At 39.1% G+C, this 13,723-nt stretch overlaps 1 protein-coding gene across 2 annotated transcripts in view; it reads right to left on the bottom strand.

Moving 5' to 3' along the window:
* TAFA1 (TAFA chemokine like family member 1) overlaps positions 1–13,723 on the bottom strand; it is a 516,319-nt gene that overhangs the window by 491,745 nt on the left and 10,851 nt on the right. The gene's annotated exons all lie outside the window — the stretch shown is intronic.

The following is a 13,723-nucleotide window of genomic DNA, read 5'->3' as shown; positions in this document are numbered from 1 at the left end:
CAAATGAAACAAGATGGGATTGGGAGGGAGACAAACCATAAGAGACTCTTAATTTCAAAAAACAAACTGAGGATTGCGGTGCGGAGGTGGGGAGGGAGAAGGTGGTGGGGTTATGGACATTAGGGAGGGTATGTGCTATGGTGAGTGCTGTGAACTGTGTAAACCTGGCAATTCACAGACCTGTACGCCTGAGCCTAATAAGACATTATATGTTAATAAAAAAATAATAAATTAATTTTTTTTTTAAAAAAAGGAAAGAAAGAAATGCTCTCCTATGGAAGACACAGTGAGATTGCTCTGTTCCCACCATAAAATTTAAAATAGTCCAGATAACCTTCCCCAGCACCAGTTTCCTCAGGATTCTACTAAGTATCAGGGGGCAGAAATGGAGCTAATAATTTTAACTTATCCAGTATTAAAACGCACTAACACAAAGGACAACAAACTTCCCACGTCTTAGAGGAAATTTAGGAAAGTTTCCACTCTGGAAAACAGCATGGAGTTTCCTCAAAAAGTTGAAAATAGAGCTACCCTATGACCCAGCAATCGCGCTACTGGGTATTTACCCTAAAGATACAAATGTAGGATCCGAAGGGGCACGTACACCCGAATATTTATAGCAGCAATGTCCACAATAGCCGAACTATGGAAAGAACCTCCCTTCCAGGGAGGCTGAGAATGTTATTTTCATTATGAGTGACATCACAAGGTAACTATATACCCCTTTCTAGAAACAAAGTACACACCTGTGAGAGGGTAAGACACTGGTTGGGAGCAAAGGCTATAGATTCAGACTGCCTGGGTTTAAATCCCAGCTTTATCATTTACTAGATGTGTGACATTGGCCAATTTCCATAATTTCTCTGCATTTCTTTTTCTTGACCTGAAAAATGAGGATACATTCCTACCTTCTCTGGTTTTGGTCACAAGGTATGGCCACAGGCTATGAGCTGTGGGGGCAATAAATGAATATTTATCATAAGCCATTTGATGGGTAATAGAGGAAATGAACTCTATCTCATAAAGCCCTAAAATTTCTCTTTTACTCATTCATTCATTCATTCAGTCAATCAGTCAGCAAATAGTTCTTTTTTTTTTTTAATTTTTTATTTTTTATAAACATATGTTTTTATCCCCAGGGGTACAGGTCTGTGAATCACCAGGTTTACACACTTCACAGCACTCACCAAAGCACATACCCTCCCCAGTGTCCATAATCCCACCCCCTTCTCCCAAACCCCCTCCCCCCAGCAACCAGTCAGCAAATAGTTCTTAAGGGTCTTCTTGTGCCGTATGATGCATCAGGGAACAGACCTGATGAAAATCTCTGCCCTTATGGAACCCACATGCCAATGGAGAAAAACAAGCATTACATTTAATAAATAAGTGAATGATATAGCATGTTAAAAGTCAACAAGAGCATTTGCAGAAAGTAGAACGTGGTTTGGGGGGGGGTCTCAAGATCTGAGAGGAGGGTGAAATGAAAACAAATAACGTGGACAGCGGGGAGAAGGCGATACTTGAGCAGACACTTGAAACGGACAAAGACATGGACCTTGTAGATAACTGGGGAAGCAGACTTCAGGCAGACAAGAGCCGAGGAGCATAGAAGTGCGTGTGTCTTTGAAGGGACAACAAGGAGGCCAGTATGGATGCAGGGAAGGGAGCAAAGAAGACAGTAGTGGATGTCACCGAGATAATGGGGGAAGCAAAGGGGCAATACTGCGTAGGGCCATCGACTTCTCCTGAGAGAAATATGAAACTACGGAGAGTTTTGGAGGGATGAGTGACAAAATGTGACTGGCTTGTCAGCCTTACTATTCTGCTTTCTCTGTGGAGAATACAGTGTAGGCAGCACACGCGAAAGAAGGAGACCAGCCCATCTGAAGGGTTAACCTGCTCCACGCTGACAGGCTCCTTACACTTGCTGACCCAAGGCCCTTGATGTGAAACAGAACCAATTTACTTTGAGGAATGCAGACCACACTGGCCTGGGGGAACGAAGGACCAGAACCTTCCCGGGTCACAGAGGCCAGCAAGTCTGTTGGAAGCGGCCTCAGCTTTCTGATTAGCCCAGCAATTTTTTTTTCAGCAAAATGTTTTTTTTTTTTCTTTCTTTTAGATCATACAAATGATTTTCCTGATCTCCCTTTGTGTATGTGCAGACCTTGCTCCCCTTTGCGGGAAGAACTCAGTCCTCCTGCACACTGAGAAACAGGAGCCTCGCCCCCTCACACAAGCCAGGAGCTCTGGGATAACATCTGTACCTGGTCCCAGGAGGTCTGCACATGATCAGGAAATGCTGTGGGCCACCACAGTCCCTTTGCTGATTAACCGCCCTAACCCCCTTTAAAAACCACTGGGCCAGCCAGAAACTTCGGAGTTGGCTCTTGGACAAGAGTCTTCCTTTCCCCCAGGTTGCCAGCCTCCCAAATAAAGCTCAAATTCCCTTCCAGTCAAAACTCATCTCTTGACTGATCATCTTTCCAGTGACAGGCAGCTGAACTTGGATTGGCTAACACCACCATAGGTTTCTGTAATAATCCACTTCAGGGAAACTGGCGGCTTGGCTCCAGAACAGCAGTGGAGGTGGTGAGAAGTCGTTGAAGTCTGGATATAGTCTGAAGTTAAGAGACATCGTTTTGCTGTTAGATTAAGTGTGAAATCTGGAGAAAGGGAGTTGAGAGAGAGTCTAAGACTTTTGATGTGAAGAACAGAAGGAAGGAATTGCTATGAACTGAGATCAAGAAAACTACGAAAGGAAGAGGTTTTGGGATAGGGGCAGATGATAATTAAAAGAATTTTACCTAGGCCAGAGAACAAGTCCCAAGTTCAGCATGCCTCACATCAATATGGTGGTAAGATTCTACCAGTGAATCAACAACCACTTGGCAGGGGGTATTTTGAGGCAAATAAAGGGTCTGATGGCAGCTTGTTCTGGATGTTTGCTAAAGTAATTTCCAACTCTTAGGTTACAGAAGGATCATATTAAAATATCTTAACAATGTATGAGGGAGTGTGTACGTATGTGTGTATGTGTGTGTGCACATGTGGCAAAGAGATAAGAGATAATCTAGAAAATCCTTTAAAATCTTGACAAAATAATTACCTCACCCTTATCCCGCTTCCAGGAAGTGGGAGGTCAGATATCCACGTTTCACAAAACGAAACCTGCTATGTGAGTGTTGTCTTCCTAAACCATTGATGGGAAAGTAACACTTGTTAATGACATCTGTGACGGATAAAGTGTTGATGGACCAAGACGGTCTTCCTATTTCTTTCTTTCTTTCTTTCTCTAGATTCACAGTAGTACATTGCATTGCAGCTTTTTCCCCTCCATCAGCACAGCCCTTTTTCTTGGGGCGGGGGTGGCTAACAAGGATAAATCCTATATCTTAAAAAACAGCTCTCGGGAAACCTAACTTACCCTCAAACAACATTTCTTCAGTTGAGATCACTATGGGTTAAGAGACTGTTTTATTAAAAGAAGGGGAAGAGGAATAATATTACTGTACTCCCAGGGTTTGAAAATAAGTCATTTAGCACCTAGAACTGCAATGTTCCCTGCTTATTCCTAGCTTCATTATTTTTTTTTCTTCCAAAGTCAGCATCCATCCTTACAAGCCTTTGTCTTTCGCTGTCATAAAAGCATTTATATGCATTAATCCTTGACAAATGGGCGCATTTCATCTGTAACTGATTTCTCTGCCTGACAACTAGACACAGATACAGTACTAAAATGAAAATAAGAATAAAAAATACTGAGGATCATGTAAAGATATCACCTACTTACTCAACATGCCCTGTCGAAGTTTCATCTGAAGAAAACAACAGCCTCCCAGAGAGCGTAGTGGTGAACGCTTTGACCTTTTATTCACAGATGACCATTCTGAACAGTGAAGAGCAGTTCACAGATTAGATTCACACAAAAGAGAGGGTGGAGGGAGAGAAGGAGAGAAGGAGCAAGAAGAGCCTTCGGTGTTTGCTGGGGGAAAGAGACTCTGCCTAAGAAAAGGTCAGGAACTCCCAATGTCGCAAAGGTTTGCTTCACATTCTCTCAGCTGTGGAGCAGGGCCTGGTAACTCCCAGTTATTCAAAAGTCGGCTACGTGTGAACAAACAAGACAAAGCTGGATGCCTGGTGTCACGTTGTGTTTTGATTTTATTTCTCTATTTAGACTCATTAACCGAATTATCCTCTTGCTCTTAGACCGAGAGACTGAACTTACTGGAGCTTTCTCCAAATTCTAAGAAAAGGGAAGACAACTAAACTTGGATATCTGAGAGTTGAAGAGTACAATAGCAAAGAACATGTCCTTTCCTAACCCCTAAGGCATTTTTGGGTTGCCGTGAATGCTGTACACTCAATATCACCCGTTCTTGGCCTCCTGGGCTCGTTATTGTGATAGAAACCCATTTCGTGGCCCCTTATCACTGGGTTGAACCATATGACCAGGGCTGGCCAATGAGTTGTGAGCAGAATGACATGTATCACTTTCAGGCTGAAGGGTTTTTTTACTGATCTTACCTCCAAAACTCTCTCTTTCTTCTGCCATGATAACAGAACTATTTCAAATAGATGCTGCACTTCATTCTTTTTTTTAAGATTTTATTTATTTATTTGACAGAGATCACAAGGATGTAGAGAGTCAGGCAGAGAGAGAGGGATGCAGGCTCCCCGCCGAGCAGAGAGCTGATGTGGGACTCTATACCAGGACCCTGAGACCATGACCTGAGCCGGAGGCAGAGGCTTAACCCACTGAGCCACCCAGACGCCCCTGTTCTTAATTCTGATTGAAGATAGCACGGAGCACAGCTTCTAGGCAACTTCAGGAAACCACAGATGAGTCAGGCATAAACTTCGCTAAAATAAAGATTGCCTTGTGCAGTTGAGATTTGGAACTGAAAGATTACTATATCAACTACCCTATGCTAAGGGGCATTTATTTCCATCTTAGTACCGTCCATCACAATGAAAAGAATACTGGTAGAAGCAAAGAATTTCAGTCATTAACAGCTTGGGATCTGGAACCAGATTACCCCAGTTTTAATCCTGGCTTCACACTTATTACCTGCACACTTTGGACAAGTTATTTAAATTCCTTGAATGTTATTTCCTTCATCAGTGGAAAAAAGAGAACAAAAGTAGCTACCTCCAGGGCTAAGTGTAAGGATAAATGAAAGAATACGGAATTCTTAGCACAATGCCATGCACATAGTAACTACTAAATAAAAATCTATATTTAATGTATATCTAAATCAGACAGAATTAAGGAGTTAATTTTTTAGGCTGAATTATATATTTATCTCTTCCAAAGTCAGTTTTGACTCTGTGTCCTTCTGTCTTCAAAATATTTACAAGCATTAATCCATGACAAAGGAATGCTATTTCCCTGATATTGTGATCCTCCTCAGATTACATATCTGCCTTCATAATTCTGTTATTTTTGCTTCAACTTCTTTGCTACCTAAACTCCATCCCTAACTTGGTACAGTTATTCCTATTTCTTCTGGTCTCTTCTGAAGTACTTTTTTTCCACCAAAGCCTTGACCCAGATCTTAGATTCTCCTACCATCAAACAACTCCTCCAAGGAAAGAAGGGGATGTGAAAAGATGGTCTGGAGCCCCTCAGGCACTACAGTGAAAAACAGGGATATCTCCCCTGGTCGGATCCCTAGTACACTTACCGAATACTGGGTTTAAGATTATAAATACTACGTGAAGTTTCCCCTCTAAGAGTTCTATTATAATGACAACTCTCTTTAATTAGCATTTTATACTGCTTTCTGTTGATGAATAATACCATACCCAGAAGAAAGAACTTCATACCAGATCTTATTCACACAAACAAGTACATCAATAGAGCTTTCTGCTTACAATAATAATAAACTACCCTTACTTGTTTTCAACAATTTAATTAAATACAATTAACTCTAGTTTGTTTTGGCAGCCTATTAATGTCACAATTGAATATAAAGAGACTCATGAAAAGATTAAAATTAATAAATCCTTTATACTATTATAAAAATTACTTCAATGCTGTGCTTGCCAGAAATACTTAACAGCAGTTTTGAAGTATGTTAATGAGGATAGTAAAAAAGAGATAATAAAGTTCTATCAAATAACTGAGCAAGGCTTCTGTGAGGTTTTGACCTCTTCAGAAGAGAGCTCTTGCCTGTTAGGTATAGTGTTAAAAAAGACTCTGAAACATTAATCGTAAATTTATCATCCTCTTACAGTATCTTTAATCCATGTCTCTAACTGTTCTTCTCTCTTCCTCTCATTCTCATTAAATTATATTTATAAAATTGTTTATGTTCGCCAAAGGCATTTATTTAAGTTATGTGGTTATTCCCATTGTGGTTCATATTAACATTATCCTCTACATTTCACAGAAAGGGAAACTGAGGCTGAGAAATGTTAAGTGACTTGGCCAAAGATCCTATGCATACTAGCTTGAATTCCTTAGTGTCTTAAAACACAAGAAACTAACGATGGCACTTCATTTGGGGGGAGTGGTTGTTTTGTCAGTCTCAAAACATTAGACCCTGTGATTCTTAAGCAATCTTTAATACACAAAGATATATTTTGTATTCATAGTAGAAAATATGGGGTACACATATGAGTACACATAAATGGCACCCTGATGAAAACTATAAACATTTAGGTACTAACGCAATTATCAGTATGTACCCTTTAGCCGATGTACGATTTAGCCTGTAATAAAGAGTGCATAAGTTATTGTAAAAAAGAAAAAACACCTAAGAAATATAGATAAATATAATCAGATTCCAGTTGACCAGTGGGTATTTTAATATGGTTATAATAAGGATATAATCCATTCTGAGAATCACAGAGGACCAACACTGACTTTTGAACTATTTCCTGTTAATGAGTTATTGGTCAGATGTTTAAATTAATTTTAATGAATCTTCATCATTATTTGGCATTGCACAGACTCTACTAAAGTTACTAATTATAGCACCTTCATCAATAATTACATATGAAAATGCTGTTTGGAGGAAAGTTGCTCTAAGTTTTGACCTGCTCATACTGACTTAGAACCCATGGCTAAACATTACCTAGAGATTAACCATAAAAGCTAATATCCAAAATCTATTAAAAAAAAAAACAAAAAAAAACTTACCAAACTCAACACCCAAAGAACAAATAATCCAGTCAAGAAATGGGCAAGAGACATGAACAGACATTTCTTCAAAGAAGACATACAAATGGCCAACAGACAAATGCAAAAATGTTCAACATTGCATAAGGCAAAGACAAATCACAACCACAACAAGATACCGTCTCACACCAGTCAGAACGGCTAAAATTAATTAATAAGTCAGGAAACAACATATGCTGGCAAGGATGTGGAGAAAGAGGAACCCTCTTACACTGCTGATGGGAATGTAAGCTGGTACAGTTACTCTGGAAACAGACATCTCTACTCTTCATTTCTACTCTTCTGGAAAACAGTGTGGAGGTTTCCCAAAAAGTTGAAAATAGAGCTACCCTATGACCCTGCAATTGCACTAGTAGGTATTTACCCAAAGGATATAAATGTAGTGATCTGAAGGGGCACTTGCACCCCCATGTTTATAGCAATAATGTCCATAATAGCCAAATTATGGAAAGAGCCTAGATGTCCATTGACAAATTAATGGATAAAGAATTGGTATGTATATATATGCATATATCTATAAATATGCAATTGAATATTTATATTCAAATGCATATATATATATCCTCAGCCATCAAAAGATGGGATCCTTTTTAAAAAGATGTTATTTATTTATTTAAAAAGATGTTATTTATTTATTTATTTAAAAAGATGTTATTTATAACATCTTTTTAAAAAGGTGTTATTTAGTTATTTAAAAAGTGAGAGAGAGAGAGAATGCATGAGTAGGAGGAGGGGCAGAGGGAGAGGAAGAAGCAGACACCCCACTGAGCAGAGAGCCCAATGTGGGACTCAATCACAGGATCCCAGGATCATGACCTGAGCCAAAAGCAAATGTTTAACCAACTGAGGCACCCAGGTGCCCTCAGGTTGTAAAACTTCTATGTGCATCCTTTTTTCATATGATGAAAAAAGGATGTATGTGTTGGTATGAGGCACTTCTCTATCATCTTTGCTTTGACATTCATATACTTACATAATAATTTAATAAGATGCCATATGCCAGATACCTATTGCATGGGAGGTATAGAACAGACATCTCTACTCTTCATGCAAGCCTGCAAAGTGGGAATTTTATAAACATGGATCCCCATTTTGTGGGTGAGGCAGAGAGAGTGACACTAATGTGCCCACATTTAGTGCTAGTAGTGTAATAATGACAGAAGTGGGATGTAAACCCCTAGTTTACCTTGCACACCAAGATGTTCCAATCTGTATAGGTTCCTTACGCCAAGAGCAGTTGGTGGCAAAGAGGGTGAGGTCAGGTAAAATACCCACAGTATGTCAACTCTATCCAATTCTCAAAGATATATGTAGATGCTACACTAACCCTGAGTTAAAGGGTACTTTACCCTGCTTCAGGAAGTTTTCCATGTACTCTATATGTATTAACTTACTTAATTATTTAAATCATTATTTTTAAATGAAGAACATGGCCCACCTTGAGTGGTGAATTAAATTACATATAAAAACAGCCTAGACCCTTAATGGACAGTATGTTTTATCTCAAAAGTAAACAGGTCCTCATAAGGCACTTTGCACAGTCTGCAAAATAATAGATGTTTAGTGATGATTATTTTGGGGTGGTTGTGGCTGTTTTTGAAATCATCTCGATCTCTTTGCCGTGATCGTATAGTGGTTAGTACTCTGCGTTGTGAAATCATCTCTATCTCTTTTAACAACTCAATGATTGAAGTGTTGTACCTTGAAGGATTCAGAGGTTGAATCTGGGTTGATTAGCAATGTCTGCACTGGTATAACCATAGAAAGAGTGGGCTATTGAGAAGGAATTTACTATCCTTACCCACAGGGATATTTTTGGAAAATGCAGAGAGATTTATTTTGATGCTGAGAGGAATTTAAAAGGGAGACCTCCCATCAGATTCTGTAAGCAATTTCTACCTAGCATGTTACTGGGCCATGGATCTAGCAAGTGTAATGTGAAAGACAGAAAATTCCATATTTTAGTGAAAAGACACTACTGCAAATGATCAAACCACTTACTAGAAAGGTCAGCCCACTTTATAATAGCCTAAATAATTTATAAAGTCTCAACATGATAAATGCCACCCCAAAAAATCTTACCAAAAAGTTAAATTGCAGTTAAGGAGAATCCTTTTCCAGTTTGAATGATTTAGAAGTTCATGTGAAGTAAAACAGAAAATCTACACTAAGACTGAGTCTAATCTATATAGATTTATCTTATGTTGTTGCTTTGTCACGTGGAGCACAAAAAAGGGTCTCCACACTCTAAAAACAAAAACAAAAACAAAACAACCCAGGAGACTGAAAAAAAAAAAAAAACTTGAAAATGAGGTGCTATTATCCTAATAAGAAAAGAAATCATGTTTTCAGCCAGGCCTGTTGCATAGCAAAAGTAAGATTAGAGCATTACTCAGCCAGCCACAAGATTCAAAATTATTGCGTGATATAGCCAAGCTAAAGGCCCAAGACAGGGTTGCCTGCTAATGCAGAAAAATGCCCCTCAACACCAAATTTGTTTTGTAATTTATTTTTTTAAAAGGTTTCATTTATTTGTTGGAAAGAGAGAGAAAGAGAGGAAGAGCACAAGCAGGGAGAGTGGCAGGCAGAGGGAGAAGCAGGCTCCCTCCTGAGCAAGGAGCCTGACATGGCACTGGATCCCAGTACCCCCGGGTCTCAACTGGCTGCCCAACCGACTGAGCCACCCAGGCATCGCTTGTTTTATAATTTAAACTAACCAGGACTAGCTGGTTCCTAAGTGCTAAAGTCGTACCTGGTTGTGATGGCAAGAGCACCCGACTGAGAGTCAATGCCAAACCCAAGTTTTCCTTCCAGCTTTATTAATATTATCACAGTTTTGCAGTGTTTTGCACAATGGAGATAACAGTACCTCCCATGTAGGGTTCTGGTATAGATCATATGCCTTATTATAAGAATCAACCCATAGTAAGGCCTACCCACAGCTGACACTCAGGAAACTGAGCTGAAAATATTCAAAGGCTGGAAAAATTCTCAATTTGTCCTTCTAAGCTAGATGACTTTGAACAAATCAGTGAACGTTTTTTTTTTTTTAAGATTTTTTTTTTATTGGCAAAGGGGAAAGATGTTCTACCCTGCGAGTTTATTGCGAGGATTCAATGAAATATCAAATGCTTAGGGTCCTTCGTTCACTCACTCATTCAGTAGGTACTCACTGGCCCTTACCATGTGGCCGACTCTGTGTCAGGCATTGTAAGACTGTTGGGCTCCCTACCCTCTCCGGGCTAACAATCTAGTTGGGGGAAGGAGGGTTAAACCAGTGATTAGAATAAAGTGACATGGGGCACCTGGGTGGCTCAGAGGGTTAAAGCCTCTGCCTTCGGCTCAAGTCATGATCCCGGGGTCCTTGGGCTCTCTCCTTGGGGGGGAGCCTGCTTCCTCTTCTTTCTCTCTGCCTGCCTCTCTGCCTACTTGTGATCTCTCTCTGTTGAATAAATAAATAAAATCTTAAAAAAAAAAAAGAAGAAGAAATTGACACCACTGTCATTAGTGTGGAAGTGTAGTTCTCTGTGCCTGATAAGTCATCGATAAAAAGTTGTTGAATAACGAGTATTGAATCTGTTGTATGTTAGAAGTAGACATGATTATCCTCAGGTTTTGATTTAGGGATACGCAGTTTTCTCTAATATAATAACCAGACATTTACAATCAGCTTGTAGTGACATATTTGGTCTTTTATTACACAAAGGTAACAACAACTCAAAGGTGTGAAAGGTCTAATGGGTCACTGAGAACTGGACAGAATACAGTGGCTGGATTTTTGTTAATTATCTGACTTGCTTTCCATAGAGACTTTATTTGCAGATACTGGGACTCTTCCCTTCCATCTTACCTAGCTCTCCACCTATGACCATCAGTGTACATTGAAAGGCAGCCCGTGGATTAGAAAACAGTAACAAAGAAACAATAAATCTTGTATCCCCTTTAATTGGAATAATACAAAATTTCTCCAACTGGTTTAAGGCCAATAGCCATCCAAGTCACGAGCCCACCGTATCACTAGTATCTGCCTCTAGATTTACGTGTTTTGTTCCCCTTGGTTGAAACCATCACCCTTCATCCTCCCAGCTATCTTCCTAACCAACATTCAAAGCCCAACACAAAGTCACCCCCTCTTGGGGCTTCCCAAATCCCCTCTGCTCAGATAAGTGGTTTCATGCTTTATGATCACAGAGCACCCTGTTTGGTTAGAGCTCATATCAGAAGCCACTATGCATCTTAGACATAGAAATACAGAAGAATGGAGGAAGGAATAAAAACTTCTAGAGGAAATGAAAAGAGAGTTGCGTAACTCTCACAAGCAGACAGAATTGTCTAAAGCTGTATCATCGTAGATAGTAGTTACAAGACATGTAACTATTTAAATTTTGATTTAATTGCAGTCGATTCATTTTTCTTATTTTTCAAGGAAACATTTTATGGCATGTACTTTTTTTTGGATAGGAAATAGATTCTGGAGATAGTCAGTCAATTAACCCACAAGGGAGATGGTCAAAGACTCCCAGCTTGCACACCAGTGTCAGTCAGTTGATAGGCGGGGCCTGGAGGGGGACTGAGAAAGATTCTGAAATCACATCCAGGCTCCATGGGAACAATCACTGTGATTGATTACCTAGGCCTGTGATAGATGGAGGGCTGGAGATTGGCAGCTTGTGTCCCATAAATCTGCTTTTACTTCTAAACAATCCCGGGAGTAGCTGTCAAAAATGTTGCCCTACAAATGTTCACCCAGTGACCTAGTTTCTCAACACATGTCCAATACATGGCATCTTGCATTTTCATCAGATAAAGAGATATGAGAAGCTACAAAAACAATTCACCTATTAAGACCTCATCCAAGAAGCTTCCAAACAGCACCTTATCCTGTCTTATATCTTTTTTTCTTTCAGAAAAAAATGGTTTTATTTTTATTTTTTGCCATGCCACACATTTTTAAATTCAGAGATATATGTGGGGCTGGTCTCTCATTACATTTTCTTCATAAAACAGTAGTATTCAAACTTTCCTGTCTGCAGCACACCAAGGAGGTGAAATACCCGATTCCTATCTGTTTCCACTTCCCAGTGGAAAAATACTCAGTTAATAAATACTTGGAAAGATACATTTATGAATCACTAATTATTTTTATAAAATAAGATGAGCCTATTAACATGTTCATAGATTATAAAATGATGCCCTATGGATAGAAAGATAAACCAAATACGTTATGTTCCTTGAGAATTGTGTTGCATACGTTCACAAGCAGTATATAAACAATGTCACTATAGAAGTGTCACCATAGAAATAAGTTTGAGAGTGATTGCATATACATGTTTTCCAATATGGATATAGGTAAATCATTTCTGAGCCACAATTCAGGAATGTCTTCAAGTCTATTCTTTGGTAAATCTAAAATCCCAAATATGCAAACACGCATCATTACAGACTATAGGGTTAACAAAACAGCCCACAGCAAATTTAATTGATAGTGATGAAACCAAACCAACACTAATTTATAATTAAAAAGCGAAGACCACAGCAATTCAAAATCACTAAACAACTCAAACAACACTCAAGATACACTGGTAACAAATTATCCCTCCCCAAACTGCGTGAATTCTAATTATTTTCATGCAGGCACTTTGCAATGTTCCCAAGAGCTGGCAGCCAGTTTTCTTAATAGAATGGTGAAGTAGGGAAGCTCAGTAAACCTTAGTTACATGTCATTCTAATAGAATGATAATTCAGTTGCTATACTAATAAGTAGACTGTACTCAGAGGCAAAATAAGTGCACACGAAATCTGAAAAGAACAAGAGCAGGAAACAAAACAAAACAAAACACCGTTGAGTTCCAAGATAAATTTATAACCCACTAGTGGACTGCAGACTAGATTTTGAAAACTATAATAAAGTATTAAATTAAAGGTTTTATACAGGCAACATGACGCTGCTGCCTGATCTTCTCTCTGTTTCATTACATTTATAGTTTACTCTTTCTGCCAAACTTTAATCTAAAGGAAAATTAATTTATTTTTACCTAAGATTCAAAATGAGACCTCTGTTCAGGCCCTTGGCTTCATTATATAAATGCTCTTCGATTATCAGACTCTGTTACTAGCTCCTTCAACAGTTAGTAGCTTGTCTACAAAATACCCAGAGACTCAGCCCTTTAGCATTTGGGATATAAGTCGGGATGGGACAGAAACCACAGGCATAAGCTAAATAAGCCAAGACAGATGTGCATAAAAATTCCCCTTTTAGCCCCACTGCTTTCACCTCTTTCTACCTGCTCATGTAAAAGGATTTGACAAATTCATTAGAAATCAAAAAATGGTGGAGCCAGAAATAATCTTGTCTGAGGTCACACATTAATAACCCGCAGGTGGGATATAGCCCCGAGTCAAGTTTTGTTTGGTCCACTTGACACTTAAAAGATAAAGAAACTATCCATAAAAGTCTAAGTCTCCCACTTGCCTTGAACCATGGGATGATGTAGTCATACTGAGCCTATCTTGGGCATAGCTAAGGATATGGTCTTC

This window comes from Mustela erminea, chromosome 1 (assembly GCF_009829155.1).
Source record: "Mustela erminea isolate mMusErm1 chromosome 1, mMusErm1.Pri, whole genome shotgun sequence".
Lineage (NCBI taxonomy): Eukaryota > Metazoa > Chordata > Mammalia > Carnivora > Mustelidae > Mustela > Mustela erminea.
The sequence above is the reverse complement of the archived record's forward strand: the minus strand, read 5'-3'. Positions and strand labels throughout refer to the sequence as shown.